At 39.5% G+C, this 15,634-nt stretch overlaps 1 protein-coding gene and 1 long non-coding RNA gene across 6 annotated transcripts in view; one reads left to right on the top strand and one right to left on the bottom strand.

Annotated features, from left to right (window-relative positions):
* Positions 1-15,634, top strand: part of KCNAB1 (potassium voltage-gated channel subfamily A regulatory beta subunit 1) — a 415,847-nt gene that overhangs the window by 365,718 nt on the left and 34,495 nt on the right. The window lies entirely within an intron of this gene.
* The window catches only part of LOC147577248 (uncharacterized), a 33,147-nt gene that overhangs the window by 4,776 nt on the left and 12,737 nt on the right, over positions 1-15,634 (bottom strand). The window contains exon 3 of the long non-coding RNA XR_015240075.1: positions 13,131-13,207. This is a non-coding gene — a long non-coding RNA (uncharacterized LOC147577248). The remainder of the gene's footprint in view (positions 1-13,130; positions 13,208-15,634) is intronic.

The raw sequence follows: 15,634 nt of genomic DNA on the forward strand, positions 1-15,634 counted from the left end.
TAGATATTTCTAAGATTGTTGTGAAGATAACATGAAGTAGTAAAGAGGAGATGTTTTGTAAATTTTAATGCCCTGTACAAATATTTTGAGGTTGTTATTGCTGTTACATATATTTACAGTGTTAGGAATATAGATGCATAACAAGGTGTAATAACTGAAGTTTGAGCCAGGCACCAAGACAGGATTGAAAAGAAATTTCAAAGAGAGATGCCAAATCTTTATTTGTATATTTGCAGAGGAAATGAGCAAGAGCTGGGTCCCTGTTTTTCCTTCCCTCAATGTTTTATTTTGAGAACTTAAAAACCTACAGAAACGTTGAAAAAATAAACACCCAATATTATTCTCCTATATTTACCAAATTGTGCTGTGTTTTGCCTCTATTTTGCCCTCTCCTGCTGTCATTGTGACATTTGCCCATAAATACTTTCTTCTATCTCCTGAGAACAAGGCATTCTTCTATATAACCGTTACACAGTTATTAACTTGTACATGGATGCATAGGGGCACTTGTACCCCAATGTTTATAGCAGCACTCTCAACAATAGCCAAATTATGGAAAGAGCCTAAATGTCCATCAATTGATGAATGGATAAAGAAACTGGTTTATATACACAACGGAGTACTACGTGACAATGAGAAAGAATGAAATATGGCCCTTTGTAGCAACGTGGATGGAACTGGAGAGTGTGATGCTAAGTGAAATAAGCCATACAGAGAAAGACAGATACCATATGTTTTCACTCTTATGTGGATCCTGAGAAACTTAACAGAAACCCATGGGGGAGGGGAAGGAAAAAAAAAAAGAGGTTGGAGTGGGAGAGAGCCAAAGTATAAGAGACTCTTAAAAACTGAGAACAAACTGAGGGTTGATGGGGGGTGGGAGGGAGGGGAGGGTGGGTGATGGGTATTGAGGAGGACACCTTTTGGGATGAGCACTGGGTGTTGGATGGAAACCAATTTGACAATAAATTTCATATATTGAAAAAAAAAACTTGTACATGGATACACCACTGTTATCTAATATGCAAGCCATATTCATCGTTCCTAAAATGTCCTTTATAGGATTTAGTTGTTTTTGTTTTTATTTTTGAAAGGGAAGTGGATCCATGATTTTTTTCAAATTCATGTTTTATTTCAAAATTAAAACTAACGTTTTTTCTACTACATCAACAAAATCCAAATCATTTTATCAGTTCTGGTAGTATTACATCCTATTACAACTTTTGATACAGTCAAGATTTTAAGACCAAAGCCTCTTGTACATGTAACATTGAAAAAGAGCATTGAAATAGATCATAAGTCAACATGGTATACTGAACAATGCAAGGACTCTGAAAATGGATAGATAGCTCTATGTCCTGACAGTAACTCTTACAAACCCTGTGCTTTAAGAAAGTTAATTTGAATTTCTCCTTCTGTGTGTCCTCATCTCTAACTCGTAATGAAGATGAACACCTCAATATGTGTTAGTGCAGATTGAATATTATAATAATTATAAAGCATTGTAGATAGTACATATAGATGTTCAATATATACTAGTTATTATTTTTAAAGTTTTTATTTTAATCCCCATCACCTATTTCACCCATGGTAACCATCAGTTCTCTATAGTTAAGAATCTGTTTCTTGATTTCTCTCTGTCTCTGTCTCTCTCTTTTTTTACCTTTGTTCACTTGTTTTGTTTCTTAAATTACACATATAAGTGAAATCATATGATATTTGGCTTTCTCTGACTTATTTCACTTTAGCATTGTACTCTAGCTCCATCCATTTCATTGCAAATGACAAGATTTCATTATTTTTTATGGCTGAGTAATATTCTATTTCACACACACACACACACACACACACACACACACACACCACATCCCACATCTTTATCCATTCATCAATGGACACTTGGGCTGCTTCCATATTTTGGCTATTGCCAACAATGCTGCTATGAACATAGGGATGTATGTATCCCTTTGAATTAGTTTTTTTGTATTCTTTGGGTAAATGCCCAGTAGTGCAATTGTGGGATCACAGCACAATTTGGTAAATATAGGAGAATAATATTGGGTGTTTATTTTTTCAAGTTCTATTTTTAAATTTTCGAGAAACCTCCGTACTGTTTTCCTAAGTGGCCGCACCAGTTTGCATTCCCACCAACAGTGCATGAGAGTTCCTTTTTCTCCACATCCTCACCAACACTTGTTGTTTCTTACATTGTTTAACCATTCTGACAGGTGTGAGGTGATATCTTATTGTGGTTTTGATTTGCCTTCCCTGATGACAAGTGATGATGAGCATTTTTTCATGTGTCTGGTGGGCATCTGGATGTCTACTTTGGAGAAATGTCTACTCATGTCTTCTGTCCATTTTTTAATTGGATTAATTGTTTTTGGGATGCTGAGTTTTATTTTGAGAGAGAGAGAGAGAGTGCGAGCATGAGTGGGAGAGGGGTAAAGGGAGAGAACCTTAAGCAGGTTCCACATGCAGCACGGAGCCCATTGCAGTGTTTGATCTCATGACATGAGACCATGACCTGAGCAGAAATCAAGAGTTGGAGGCTTAACCGGCAGAGCCACCCAGGCACCCCTGTGATGGTGAGTTTTATAAGTTCTTTATATATTTTGGACACTATCCTCTTATTGGATATGTCATTTGCAAATATCTTCTCCTGTTCCATAGGTTGCCTTTTAGTTTTGTTGATTGTTTCCTTCACTGTGCAGAAGCTTTGTATTTTGATACAGTCCCAATAGTTTATTTTTGTTTCTGTTCCCCTTGCCAAAGAAGTTACTGCCTGTGTTCTCTTCTGGGACTTTTATGGTTTCAGATTTCACATTTAGGTCTTTAGTCCATTTTGAATTTATTTTTGTGTATGGATTAAGAATGTGGTCCAGTTTCATTCTTGTGCACATCGCTGTCCAGTTCTCCCAATACATTTGTTGAAGAGACTGTCTTTTTCCCATTGAATATTTTTTCCTGCTTTGTTGAAGATTAATTGACCATATAATTGTGGGTTTATTTCTGGATTTTCTATTGTGTTCCATTGATGTATATATCTATTTTTGTACCACGCCGTCTTGTGCCACACTGTCTTGATTACTACAGTTTTGTAATATAACTTGAAGTCCAGAACTGTGATGCCTCTAGCTTTGCTTTTCTTTTTCCAGATTGCTTTAGCTATTCAGGGTCTTTGGTGTTCCCATACAAATTTTAGGATTGCTTGTTCTAGTTCTGTGAAAAATGCTGTTGATATTTTTATAGGGATTGCACTAAAAGCGTACATGGCTTTGGGTAGCATAGACATTTTAACAATATTTTTTCTTCCAATCTGTGAGCATGGAACATCTTTCCATTTCTTGGTGTTCTGTGCAATTTCTTTTCTCAGTATTTTAGTTTCCAGAGTATAGGTCTTTTACCTCTTTGGTTAGGTTTATTCCTACGAATCTTATTATTTTGGGTGCAGTTGTAAATGGGATTTTTTTCTTAATTTCTCTTTTTGCTGCTTCATTTTTGGTGTGTAGAAATGCAACCAATTTCGGGGCACCTGGGTGGCTCAGTCAGTTAAGCGTCCTACTTTGGCTCAGGTTATGACCTCACAGTTCATGGTTCTAGCCCCGCATCAGACTCTGTGCTAAGAGGTCAGAGCCTGGAGTCTGCTTCAGATTCTATGTCTCCCTCTCTCTCTCTGCCCCTCACTTGCTCACTCTGAAAAAAAAAAAAAAAATTAAGGAAAAAAAAAGAAATGTAACATTTCTCTACATTGGTTTTGTATCCTGTGGCTTTACTGAATTTGTTTATCAGTTCTAGCAGCTCTTTGGTGGAGTCTTTCAGGTTTTCAATATATAGTATCATGTCATCTGCCATAGTGAAATTTTTACTTCTTCATACTGATTTGGATGCCTTTTATTTCTTTTTTGTTATCTGACTGGTGTGCCTAGGACTTCCAGTACTATGATGAATAAAGGTAGTGAGACTGGACATCTTTGTCTTGTTCCTGACTTTAGGGGAAAGGCTCTGTTTTCTGCATTGAGATGATGTTTGCTGTGGGTTTTTCATATATGGCCTTTAATTATGTTGAGGTATGTTCCCTCTAAACCTACTTTGTTGTACTTTGTCAAATGCTTTTTCTTCACCCATTGAAATGATCATATGGATCTTATCCTTTCTCTTATTGACGTGATGTATCATGCTGATTGATTTACAAATACTGAACCACTCCTGCAACCCAGGAATAAATACCACTTGATCATAGTAAATGATTTTTTTTAATGTATTGGTGGATTTGGTTTACTGGTATTTTGTGGAGGATTTTTGCATCTATGTTTATTAGAGTTACTGGCCTATAGTTCTCTTTTTGTGTGTCTTTATCTGGTTTTGGTATCAGAGTAATTACTGGCCTCATAGGATGAATTTGGAAGTTTTCCTTCCTGTTCTGTTTTTTGTTTGTTTGTTTGTTTTGTTTTTGTTTTGGAATAGTTTGGGAAGAATAAGTATTAACTCTTCTTTAAATATTTGGTAGAATTCACCTGTGAAGGCATCTGGCTTTTGTTCGTTGGGAGTTTTTTGATTACCGATTCAATTTTTTGGTGGTAATCAATGTGTTCAAATTTTCTTTCTTCCAGTTTCAATTTTGGGGGGTTGGATGTTCTTAGGAATTTATTCATTTCTTCTAGGTTTTCCAATTTATTTGGCATATAGTTTTTCATAATATTGTCTTATAATTATTGTCTTATAATTTGTATATCTGTGGTGTTGGTTGTTATTTCTCCTCTCTCATTTGTGATTTTATTTATTTGAGTCCTTTCTTTTGTTTTCTTGAGAAGTCTGGCTAGAGGTTATCATTTTTACTGATCTTTTCCAAGAACCGGCTCCTGGTTTCATTGATCTGTTCTATTGTTTTTAGTTCCTTTATCATTTATTTCTGCTTTCATCTTTATTATTTTCTTCCTTCTGCTGGCTTTAGGCTCCATTTGTTGTTTTTTCTAGCTCCTTTACACATTAGATTAGGTTGTAAATGTGAGATTTGTCTTCCTTCTTGAGGCTATAAACTTCCCTCTTAGAACTACTTTTGCTGTGTTGCAAAGGTTTTGAACCATTGTGTTTTCATTTTCATTTGTTTCCATGTACTTTATAAAAAAAATTAATATTTATTTATTTTTGAGAGAGAGACAGAGACAGAACGCAAGCATGGGAGGGCCAGAGAGAGAGGGAGACACAGAATCCAAAGCAGGCTCCAGGCTCTGAGCTGTCAGCACAGAGCCCAAGGTGGGGCTCAAACTCACAAACCATGAGATCATGAACTAAGTCAAACTCAGACGCCTGGCTGACTGAGCCACCCAGGTGCTCCTGTTTCCATGTACTTTTTAATTTATTCTTTGATATCCTGGTTGACCCATTCATTGTTTAGCAGCATGTTATTTAACCTCCATGTATTTGTGGTCTTTGCAGATTTTTTCTTGTGATTGACTTACGGTTTCATAGCATTGTGGTCAGTAAAGATGGCATGGTATGACTTCAATCTTTTGGAATTTAAGTCTTGTTTTGTGGTCTAATATGTGATCTGTTCTGGAGAATGTTCCATGTGCACTTGAAAAGAATGTGTATTCTGCTGTTTTAGGATGGAATGTTCTGACTATATCTGTTAAATCCATCTGGTCCAATATGTCATTAAAAGTATTGTTTCCTTGTTTTCTGTTTAGATGATCTGTCTATTGATGTAAGTGGGGTGTTAAAGTCCCCTACTATTATTGTATTAATATCAGTTACTTCCTTTATGTTTGTTATTAGCTGCTTTATGTATTTGGGTGCTCCGATGTTGGGAGCATAGATATTTACAATTGTTGTATCTTTTTATTGGATTGTCCCCTTTATTATGATATAGTGCCTTTCTTCACCCCCTTGTTACCATCGTTGTTTTAAAGTCTATTTTGCCCAGCAGCACCTAGGTGGCTCAGTTGGTTAAGTGTCAGTTGATTAAGAGACTTCATCTCAGGTCGTGATCTCACAGTTTGTGAGTTCGAGCCCTGCATCAGGGTCTCTGCTGTTAGCACAGAGCCCACTTCCAATCCTCTGTCCCCTCTCTTTCTCTGCCCCCACCCTGCTCATTCTCTTTCTCAAAATAAATAAACTCTAGGGGGCACCTGGGTGGCTCAGTTGATGAAGCGTCCTACTTTGGCTCAGGTGATGATCTCACAGTTCATGAATTTGAGCCCCACATTGGGCTCACTGTTGTCAGCACAGAGCCTGCTTTGGCTCCTCTGTCTCCCTCTCTCCCCTGCTTGTGAGCTCTCTCTCTCTCTCAAAAAAATAAAATAATAAATAAATAGACTTTAAAACTAATAAAAATTAAGTATTTTGTTCAGTATAAGTAGTGCTACTCCACCTTTCTTTTGACATCCATTTGCATAATAAATGTTTCTCCACCTTCTCACTTTCAAAGTGCAGATGCCTTTGGGTCTCAAATGAGTCTCTTTTAGGGGTGCCTGGGTGGCTCAGTTGGTTAAGCAGAGTCCGACTTCGGCTCAGGTCATGATCTCACGTGAGAGAGATCATGAGTTCAAGTTCGTGAGTTCAAGCCCTACGTCGGGCTCTGTGCTGACAGCTCAGAGCCTGGAGCCTGCTTTGGATTCGGTGTCTTCCTCTCTCTCTGCACCAACCCCCCCCCCCCCCCCCCCCACACACACACTCACTCTCTCTTTCTCAAAAATAAATAAACATTTAAAAAAATAATAAATAAAAATGAATAAAATGAGTCTCTTTTAGGCAGAATATAGATGGGTTTTTTTAAAAAACCATTTCGTCACCGTCTATCTTTTGATTGGAGCATTTAGTTCATTTACATTCAGAGTAATTATTGATAGGTGTTTATTCCCATTTTATTAAGTGTGTTGTAGTTGTTCTGAAGATTTTCTCTGATCCTTTCTTGTCTTTCTCTCTTTCATGGTTTGCTGGTTTTCTTTAGTGATATATTTGGGTTTCTTTCCCTCTATTCTTTGCATGTTTATTAGTGGTTTTGATTTGTGGTTACCATTAGGTTTGTATGTAACATCTTCTGCAGATAGCAATCTGTATTGAGTTGATGGTCATTTATATTTGAACCCATTCTTTACTTCTCTCCTCCCTACATTTTAGGGATATGGTGTTACCTTTTTTTTTTTTTAATATTTATTTTTTTGAGAGACAGAGCACCAGCAGGGGAGGGGCAGAGGGAGTGGGAGACACAGGATCTGAAGCAGGCTCCACATTGACAGCAGCGAGCCCAATGCAGGGCTCAAACTCATGAATCATGAGATCATGACCTGAGCCAAAGTCAGACACTCAACCCACTAAACCACCCAGGTGCCCCTATGGTGTCATCTTTTACATCCTTTTATTTTGTGAGCTCCTTGACTGAATTGTTACCAAAATATTCACTTTTACTGCTTTTGTTTTTTCTACATTCCTACTGTCATTTTTGGTCTTTTCTTTCAACCCCAAGAGTCCCCTTTAATATTTCCTGCGGGGCTGGTGTAGTGGTTGTGAACTCTTTTAGTTTTTGTTTGTCTAGAACACTCTCTATTTCTCCTATTCTGAATGATAGCCTTGCTAGGTAGAGTATTCTTGGCTGCAAGTTTTTCCCATTCAGCACTTTGACTATATCATGCCACTCCTTTCTGGCTTGGAAACTTTCTACTGAAAAATACATTGATAGCCTTACGATGTTTCCTTTCTTTATAACTGTCTTCTTTTGTTCAGTTGCTTATATTTTTTCCTTTATCACTATATTTTGCCATTTTAATTATAGTATACTTTGGTGTGGATCTGCTTGTGTTGATTTTGTTGGGGGTTCTGTGCCTCTTGGATCTGGTTATCTGTTTCCTTCCCTAGATTAGGGAAACTTTCAGCTATTATTTTTTCAAATAAATTCTCTGCCTCCTTTCCTTTCTCTTCTTCTGGGACTCCTAGAATACAAACGTTATTATATTTGACGGAGACACTGACTTCCCTAAGTCTATTATTATTTTACATAATTCTTTTTCTCTCTTTTGTTCAGCTTGATTACTTTCCACTACTGTCTTCTAGGTCATTAATTCATTTCTCTGCTTCTTCCATCCTGCTGTTCATTCCATCAAGCATATTTTTCATTTCACTTCAGTCCTTTATCTCTGCTATGTTATTCTTTATCTCTGTGTTAATTATCTGATGTCTTCCCCTCTTTTCTCGAGTCTAGTGAGTATCTTCATGATCAATGCTTTAACTCTTCAACAGTCATGTTATTTATATTTATTTCACTTAGATCTCCAGCCATGACCTTGCCCTGTTCTTTCTTATGGGACAAATTCCTCTGTCTTCTCATTTTGTCTAATCCTCTATGCCTGCTTCTCTGTGTTAGGAAAGTCAGCTCTGTCTCCTGTTCTTGAGGGTAATGGCTTTATAAAGATGAGGTCCTTTAGTATCCTACAGTGTAGTATCCCTTGTTCCCCAGGGCCTGGTACTTCCAAAGTGTCTTCAAAGCATGCCACATGTGCTCTGCTGTTATGTCTTGGTTGCTTTATCCTTAAGGCAGAGGCTCTTTGCCTGTTTGGCAGTGTTTGGTCCCTGGCCTGAATGTGGCATGTTTTAACTACGTGTGCTCTGGTCTGCTTGTGAAATGAGACCTGTCGCCACAGTTACTGGAATTGGAGCCTTCCAAAACTCCTGGTTTGAGAGACATAGTGTTGGCAGGGGTTTGGGATGGTCTTCTGGGGTAGAGTGCCTGTTGGTGGAACTGAGGTAAGAGTGACTTGGAAGGGCAGTTCTTCCAGAACACAGGAGTATGGGGCTTGGTATAAGCAAGTTAGATAGTGGGTGTCAGTGCTACGTTGGTTTCTGCAGGTGGCTCTGTGCTTATACTGAGGGGCAGGGAAGGAAATGGCACCTGCCAGTTCCTTTGTTCCTAGAGAGGTCTCTCCATGCATGCTGCTCTCTAGGACACCCTCCAAGGTGAGCAAATAGCCTTCCCTCTTTGTGCCCCAGTCACTCTTCAGATCACTGTTTCATGCTATATGTCTTTGGGCTGTTTGCCCTGCCTTTTCTCTAAGAGCAGCCCCAATGTCCTCCAAGCTCTCCAAGAGCCAAGCACACTGAGCTTTAAAACTCCAGGCTTCAAGCCCTACTGGTTGCAAGAACTCACAAAATCCGGGCCCTCTCACTCTCCAGCCAATTGCTATAGGGATTCATTTTCTCTGTGCATTCCCATGTGTTAGTCTTTCACCCTTCTCCGTGACCATGGCTCCCTCCTCACCACAGTGTCCACAATCTGTTTCTCTTCTAAGCTGCATCTCCACACTTCCTACTACCTTCTTCAATGTGGCCTCTTCTCTACCTTTAGCTGCGGGATTTGTTCTGCCAGTCTTCAGATAAATTTCTGGGATATTTAGGATGATGTGATAGTTACCTAATTGTATTCATAGGATGAGGCAAGCCTAGGATTCTCCTCCTCTGCTGCCATCTTCTCTTACTCCAACTGGATCCATGATTTAATTAAGAAGCCCAGCTTGTATTTAGTTTCATGGCTTTTTAATCTCTTTTAGTCTAAAATGGTTCCTCCACCATTTTTTTTTTCCTCTCTAATGATATGGACGTTAAAAAAAATTCCAAGTCAATTGTTTTGGAGAATGTCTCTCAGTCTGGATTGTCTGATCATTTTTTCATGATTAGATCAAGAGTAAAAATTTTTGGCAAGAAAACTACACAGATGATGCTAGGTCCTTCTCAGTGTGTCCTTCAGAGAACCCAGGAGTGTCCCTTTGTCCCATTATGGGCTATGGTTAGGTCAATCACTTAGTTGAGATGACATCTGCCAGCTTTTCCCAGCATGATGGTACTTCTTTGTCTTGGTAGTTAATAAATAACCTGAGTATGTGATTCTGAGACAACATGAATAGCCTCATCCTCCACAACCTGGTTTTAGCATCTACTGAAGATTCCTGACCACACCAGTGGTTGGAATAGGGTTGCAACCTTTCTCCATTTATAAGTGGACATTCTTCAGTAAAGATGAGCTTTCCATTCTCCTCCCCAAATCTCAGTGCCATAACTCTGGAGCCCACTCACTTGCTTCAAGAATATAAAGGTTGAGTGAGAGGAGGAGAGAGGATCTCGTGAGAAGGGCATACCTGGAGAAAACTATGCTGTGAGCACCATCCCACCTTAGGAGGAAAGGACTGCCCCTTCACTTCAACCCTGGCTGAGGGTGGAGAATTGCAAGGCTACTCAGATTGTTTAAAATGTGAGCCCCACAGTTAAGGAGTATAGCAGCTTGGGAGCTGACTCGTGTCCTGGCAAACCTAGACATGGAAAAGTGGGCTGGTTCTCTCCTTTAGTGGTACGGTAAAAGGGTATGCCTCCTCTGGGGGTGACAGAGAGGGCATCTCTGGATGTTTCCTGTGTGGGCTTCTTTGGGGGTCGATGCTCTAGGACAGCCTCCTAGAATCTTGGGGGCTGGAGGTGAACACCCCGATGTGGTAGGAGAAGGGCACAGAGGCGAAGAAGGAAGTAGAGAAATAGACCAGCCACGTCCCATCTCACTGCCCCTTCCTGTAGCCTGCTCCTCTAAGCAGGTCCCAGCTAGGAAAAGGAAAAGTATTTGAGTTTGGACTTTCGACTGAGATCTATGGAGGCTGTATTTATGATTTTAAATGATATTAAGAATGTCTATTACCCAGGTCTGCAGGCAAGGTCCTGCCTTTCGCCTCCAATGAAGGAAGCAAGGGGGACATAAACTAGAGCAAATAGCTGAGGGGGCTATAGTCTAGCAGATACCAGACGGGAAGTTGGGGCTAGGCTGGGGGAAAAAAAATTTGAAGAAGATTATGAAGTTAGACCTCAGACATCTCCTCTCACTTACTGCCAGGTCACTCTAGCCAGGTTACACTTGCCCCAGGCAGAAGTTGAGAGAATACTTCTCTAGAGAGTATTTTTTTTTTTTTCAAGAAAAAATATCTAACAGATACAGACACCGTTGGGGAAAATAACCCCCGTGGGGAAAAGTGGCAAATCCCCTCATTGTTTTCACAGTGACTTGCACCAGTTGATAAGTGCCAACCAGACACAGTTTTAGTGCTTTACTCGTAAACATGAACAGAAACCCAAGGATTACCCAACATTCAAAGAGAGCCCACAGCATGATTTTTTTTTTTTTAAAAAAGCCCAAATAGAAGAAAACAGAATAATTAACCGAAAATTCCAAAGAAAATACAGTTAATATGCTTGGTAAGATAAGAAAAGATACTGCATTGACGGAACAAGAACAGAATGAAAGATCAACAAGACAGAATTGGGAAAAATATTTATACAGATTAGAAAATATAATGGCTAACAATCTGGAAAATTGTAAAAGTCAATAAACATGTTGGACATTAAAGTTGAGGAAATATTTCAGAATGCGGGGGGAAGGAAAGACATGGACGATAGGAGTCACAAAATAACAAAATTAAGATTTTTGTCCAGGAAGTCCAACAGCTATTTAACTAAAAGATTTCTAGAGAGAACAGATAAAATGGAGGAGAGGCAGTTATCAATAATAATAATAATAATGATACAAGAAAATCTCCAGATTTGAAGAGCATTAGTCTCCAGATTGTCAGTGCCTGTCAAGTACCCAGGACAATGAATGAATAAAGATTCACACAAGGAACATCATAATGAAATTTCACAACTGAAAAGATGAGGGAAAACATCCGAGAATATTCCAGAGACTATGAAGGACTGAGAATAAGGATTGTATAGGGTTCTCGGCAGCACAACTGAGACCCAGAACACCATGCGGCAAGACTTCAAAATCCTAGTCAAAGCGATGGTGGGCAAACCACCAGCCAAGGCTGAGGAAATCATAACATTTTGACTTTCTCCTCTCCCAAACACAACTCCTCAAAAGCTACTTGGAAACTGCGCTCCACCAAAATGAGAGAATAACACCACAAAGAGGAAGCCATCGGATCCAACTCATTTAAAGGAAGAAGGGAATTTCCAGGGTGACAGGAAGAGAGGTGACAGCACGACAGCTGTGCAGCTGCACGGAGAGCAAGCAGTGTAGGCTGGAGCAGGAGGATGGCAGGCTCTCGGTGGGACGTTGCCAGGAAAAAGAAAAAAGGAACTCAGTTTCTCACAGGCTTGACCATGTGCAAAACTGTATGGAGAGACATTTGCACAAAGTATGGGGAGATTTAGTAAAGCTCCAAATAAAACTGTTAATGAAGAAAATGTCAACTAAAGGCGAAATGAAAAGTTACAGAGGGAAGAAAATATAATCATTGTAAACTACTTTGCTCACTAGTGGATGTTAGGTAGGTAGTCATTAAAAAGAAAACAGAATTGGGGCATCGGGGTGGCTCAGTCGGTTAAGCGTCCAACTCTTGATTTCGGCTCAGGTCATGATTTGGCTCAGGCTCACAGTTTGTGGGATCAAGTCCCATATCAGGCTGTGTGCTGACAGCATGGAGCCTGCTTGGGATTCTCTCTCTCTGTCTCTCTGTCTCTCTCTCTCTTTCTGCCCCTCTCCTGCTTGTGCTCTCTCTCTCTCTCTCTCTCTCTCTCTCTCTCTCAAAATAAACATTTAAAAAAATGTCTCTTAAAAAAAATGAAAACATAGAATATGAACTTGACCCTAAACTGAGATGTGAATATATTGAGAAGATAGGATAGAACAGTGTATGAACGGGAGCTAAAACTCTGACCTCCACTAGAGGTCAACTGATAATGTCTAAAAAAGCAGGACCAAGGGAGTAATGCGTAAATATTATTGAGAAATGTAGAGATTAATACTAGAATAAAGAACGTATGTTGTAAGTGGTTATCTCTGGGGTACAAGCAGAGTCAAAGGTCTGCGGCTTTTGGTTACAAGCCTTTTAGCACGGACTCTGTACGTGATGTGCACGTATTACTTTGACACAGCCGAGGAGTCAATCAATAACCACACACGTACACGCACAGATGAGATAAAAATGCCAGGGGTATTGAGTTGTAAGTATTAACTATGATCTCGTGGCTGTCAAGGTCCAGGCACAGTCCTTGGGGTTTATAAATACACAATCAAGTTCTCCTACTCCTGATTCCATGATCAGAAGCCAACCCATCTCTCACTGTCTCCCTCCAGAAACATGCCAGCACCAGAGACCTACCCGCCATCTCCCAAACAAGCTGTGCTGAGCCAGACTTCTTTCCTCAGAAACCTCTAAAGCAGGCTGTGCTATATAATCTGTTGCAGGATGAGAAGAACACATAATTTCCATTTATTTTACATCTTACTATTTTTAAAGTTTCTATTTATTGAATATATTTTATTTTGCTATTTTAAACCATCCACTGATAGAATTTCAAACATTAAAAAGCAGTAAAAACGGTACAAAAGATTCCTACGTACCCCTCACCCAGATGCCTTCAAGTGTTAACATCTTACATAGCCAGAGTACAATTATTAATATCTAGAAATTAGCATTGACACAATAATAATACATAATCTACAGATCTTATTTGTAGCTCTCTGATTGTCTCACTAATATTCCTTTCTGGTCCATTTCTACTTTAAGATCACACATTGCAGCTCGTCTTCGTGGGTCTTTGGTCTCCTTTAAGCTGGATCCATTCCTTGGTCTTTCTCAATCTTGACAGTTTAGGAAGTATTAACCAGTTCTTTTGTAGAATGTCCCTCAGTTGACGTTTTTCAGATGTTTGCTAGTGATGAAGACATTTTGGGCCGCAGTACCACACAAGTGATGTTGTGTCCTTTCTGGTGCTTCATATTGGCGGTAGGGTGTACATAATGTTCATTTTCCCTGTTACTGAGGATGTTAACTTTGATCGTGTGGTTAAGATGATGTCTACCAGATTTCTCCTCTGTAGAGTTTCTCTTTTTCCTGTAGTATGTCCTGTATTGCCTAATATAAAATATGTATATGGTTATATACCTAATGAGTATGTTTGGGGAAAATACTTAGGAACTGTGCAAATATCCTGTTTCTCGTCACACTTTTGCCTACTTAATTTTAGCATTCCTCAATGATTCCTGCCTGAAAAAAAGTACTGTGGTGTTTGCCAAATGGTGATTTTCTATTTCTATCATACTTACATTTTTTCGGTTGGCATTCTACTGTAACGAAGTGCTTTCCCTTCTCCCCTTGTATTTATTTATTCAATTATTGAATAGTTATTCAATTTTTTCAATTATTTATATCAATATGAACTCATAGATTCTGATGTTATTCTATGATTTCGAATTCATTACTATCATTATCTATTTTGTTACTCCAGCTGTCCCCAACGTGTACATCCGACGTATCTTGGCCATGTCTTCCATGATCACCTGACGTGCCTCCGTGTTTGTTTTTCAAGGACTTTTGCTTTCCCAGCACAAAATGTTCCAAGCTCACCTGTGCTTTCCCCAGCCCTATAACCAGCCATTTCTCCAAGGAGCCCTGGCCCTTTTAGTGGAGTATAGTATTTTGCAGCCAGGATTTGAGTTCTATTACATATTTTTTTTTTTTTATAACATAACAGCTTTGCAGTACAGGTACTTATTTTACCCGATATACTTTAAAAAAAAAAAAAAACAACATGTTGGGAAGCAAAAACATTTTTTTTTTAATTTTTTTTTTCAACGTTTATTTATTTTTTTTGGGGACAGAGAGAGAGCATGAACGGGGGAGGGGCAGAGAGAGAGGGAGACACAGAATCGGAAGCAGGCTCCAGGCTCCAAGCCATCAGCCCAGAGCCCGACGCGGGGCTCGAACTCACGGACCGCGAGATCATGACCTGGCTGAAGTCGGACGCTCAACCGACTGCGCCACCCAGGCGCCCCGCAAAAACATTTTTGAAATCAAGAAGCACTGCTCATTGTTTCCTTGGCCTGAAATGTCCCCTAGGAAGACATCCTGATCCCCTTAGCTGGAATTAGGCACTCCTCCTTTTTCACGTGTACAGCATGATGCTTCTTCCTCCATTTCGCACTTCCTTTTTGCTGCCTTATATTGTCGATGGTAGTTCAAGAGAGAAGAACAATCCGGGAACTAATGATCTCCTTCTCCATGGTTCTGTGTATCCTGTCAACTTCCCACATTGAAAGAGGTTCATGTGTAAAAGGCAATGAAGGCCAAGTAGGGAAGAGAAATGGTCCATGTCGCTGTGTCACAGAGAAGCACCATGTGGTTGCACATACACACTGGGCAGGCACCCATATGAAATGAGCGATCTCAGGAAACAAAACGGTTCCTGTCAGCTCTCGAAGGAGTTATGTAGTTAGCATTTCATCCCTTTAGTGTAACCTGTCATGCTCTATCAGGGCTTCTGGTCTACTCTGCCCATACAAATCTGTCAGTGTCTGAAATTTCTAAAATACTGAAATGTCCTGCTTAAAAGCAGACTAGAGCCAGACTGCTTGCTTCCACCTACTAGTTGAGTATCCTTGAGCCATTTATTCACCTTCTTTGTGCCTCAGTTTTCTCATGTGCAAAATAAGAAATAAGAGTAACAATCACAGTCCTTTTTTGTAAGATCTTTGTTGTGATGGTTGCATTAATATATGTAAAGTGTTTCGAAAAAGTCCAGGTGCATTTTAAAAAAAAATTTTTAATATTTATTTATTTTAGAGAGCGAGAGAGAGAGAGAGAGAGAATGAGCAGGGGAGGGG

This window comes from Puma concolor, chromosome C2, assembly GCF_028749965.1.
Source record: "Puma concolor isolate L17-30 chromosome C2, mPumCon1.1.hap2, whole genome shotgun sequence".
Lineage (NCBI taxonomy): Eukaryota > Metazoa > Chordata > Mammalia > Carnivora > Felidae > Puma > Puma concolor.